Here is a 2,865-nt window from a genome sequence, read left to right as displayed (position 1 = left end):
ATGACACCTATTTGAAGTTCAAATGACCGATTTAAAAGGAAATGTGGAATTTATAATGTTTAAAAATGGATGCCAAGGGACAGTTTTAATTTTCGCAGTGGAGAGGCGATTTCGCAACAGAGAGTCATTTTCGCAGTGGAGGGGCATTTTCGTAGCCCATTTCGCAGCTGCGAAATAAGGGGGGAGGCTGCGAAATGGCACTCATGTGCCAAAGGGTGGTTTCGCAGCTACGAAACCCCCTGCGAAATGGGTCTTTGGCTGCGAAAATTGGAGTTTTAAAGCTTTGGGGATTTCGCAGCCCATTTCGCAGCTACGAAATGAGGGGGGGGGCTGCGAAATGGCACTCGTGTGCCAAGGGGTGGTTTTGCAACTACGAAAATTTTCGCAGAGAAGGGGCATGGGGCTGCGAAATCATTTCGCAGCCAAGGGGCGTTTTTGCAGCCAAGGCCTGATTTCGCAGTGTGCTTCTTGTGGCTGCGAAATTATTTCGTAGCCAAAGGCCATTTTCGCAAGGGCTTCCTTTGGGCTGCGAAATCTCGTAGGCCATGAATTTTTCCTTGTTTTTGAACTTTTTTTTTACTCCAAGCGACCTTCCTTCAATTTCTTTGCAATTCCTCCTAAATTAGATCATTCAAAAAGATTAAGTTACATATAAATAACACAACTTAAGACCAAAATTAAAATCAAAAGAATTAATAAAGCTTTTAAATTAACAAAATTAAACAAAAAATATGGACTTTGGTGAAACCAAGTCCATCTAACCCTTTTCTGATTAGGCTTTATGTGGCTCAAGGAGGTTGATTTCCTCATTTTCTTGCTTGAATGACTCAATGAATGGCTTGAAAAGATGACCATTGACCTTAAAGGTGTCAGTGCTATTGGAATTCAGTAATTCCACCACTCCATTTAAGTGCATTTGGTGAATAATGAAAGAGCCTCCTCTTCCAACCTTATAGCGGTCGAGGGTGACAACTACACTCTCTCTCATCCAGTAGCCTCCTTTGTCCAGTTAAGGTTCATCCCCGCTACCTACACCTAAAATTAGATGGTCGGGAAGGACGAGATCGATAGTAACAAAATTTCCATAGAGGATTAGGGCATTCTTTGGCCGACAGCGAGAGACAAAAACGGAGAAGATGAAAGCGCCTACTGCAAACTAAAATTTGGGAAAATGGAATTCCAACGTGGATTTTTGTTTTGTTTTTTTTTTTAAAGCCACCAGAGGGCATTTTTGACAAATTAAATATTGCATATCCTTCTTATCAATTTTTCAGGTTTTCTTTGGGTCTTGGGCTTAATTATGTGAGATATATGGACCATTTCTTAATTTTTGGGCCCAACTGGGCCCAAAACACAATTTTCCCATTATTATATAGACAACTTATTGTAGACCACCTATTTGGAAGGCTTTTATTTTTATTTTTATTTTGAGAGGATGTTGGTTTCCACGTGGAGAATGCATGTGCAAGGAAACCATATAAAGCTCATAGCAAGGAGGTTTCCTTTGCTTGTTGGTCAAACAAGAGAGAAGTGGTAGGTGGAATTGAACATGAGTGTCTAGTCCTGTAGGAATGAGTGGCTACTCTTGAAAGACTAGGTGAAATGATGAAATTGTGATATTTTAATTTAAATGAAGTTTGGGTATCAGCAGGATACTCCACCTTTCCTTTAGTGCACGACCTCCATGCCCACCTTATATGCGCACTTGCTCTCAATGTAATAATTATGAAAAAAAATAAAATTAAATATATAATTTATATATTATTAAAATTAAAAATAATTATAAAAAATTAAAATATATAAATAAATTAATAATTAATTATATTATTTTTTATATTTGAGATTATCAAAGTGAATTATTTTATTAAAAAAATATGTATAATATTTAAATGTGAGCATGTTAAAAATAAAAGGAAATTTTATTATTTTAAAATATATTATATTTTTATTTAATATTATAAATATTTTTAGAAAAGTAAAGTGGTATTGTAGACCACCAAAAGGTGGCTTTGCTTTATTTGGTTTTTTTAAAGCCTCATTAACGTTTTGCCATGGAGAGAGAGGGAGTTTTGGGCAGACATGAGGGGCCTTAATAAAGCTCTCCCACTTTGACCTTGGCTTCTCGTCACCACCATGCTGAAAGGACCACTTCCAGCTTAGAGGAATGGGAAGGTATGGGTAGAGAGGTTTTTGGGGAAGGGGAAAAATGGAGGAGGCTGAGAGAGGTTTGGGGCATTTTTGAGAGAGAGAGAAGGGTGAGAAGGGAAGAAAGAGAGAATCGGGATTGAGAGGGGTTTTTCAATGAGTTTTGAGAAGAGAGTGCAAGAAAGGGAGCTCAGAGTAGAGCTGATTCTTAGGTCCATTTTTTAGAGAGAAAGCGGCGGCTGGTGCTAGAAAAGGGAGCTCAGAATATTTGAATTGTTTCGTATTAATTTGTAGTTGTTTAGAGTTTCCTTTGGAAAGTTATTAGTTCTTAGGGCTTTAGTTTACGTTTTAAAATATATGAATAATTTATATGGCCATGGAATACTTTCAACATGTTAGTGGTTTGTTTTATGGAATAAAATATATGTATATATATAATTTCAAGTCGACAGGGTCAGACATGTTTTAAATTTAAAATTAAACAATTGGAAGCTAATATCAATGTAGGTTTATAATATCCATGCTAGTTTATGTAAAATTATTTGTTGGTAACTTTGAATATTCATGTCATTTTTTTTATTATTTGTTGTTGGATTTTGAAATTCCATGTTTATCTATATTATCCTTGGAATTATCAGTTCTTATTCTATTGATTCATGTTAATTTTTATAACTTTTTAAAATTTTAGTTGCTATTTAAAATATCCATGTTAGTTTATAT

This window comes from Vitis vinifera, chromosome 16 (assembly GCF_030704535.1).
Source record: "Vitis vinifera cultivar Pinot Noir 40024 chromosome 16, ASM3070453v1".
Taxonomy (NCBI): Eukaryota; Viridiplantae; Streptophyta; class Magnoliopsida; order Vitales; family Vitaceae; genus Vitis; species Vitis vinifera.
Note: the sequence above shows the minus strand (reverse complement) of the source record.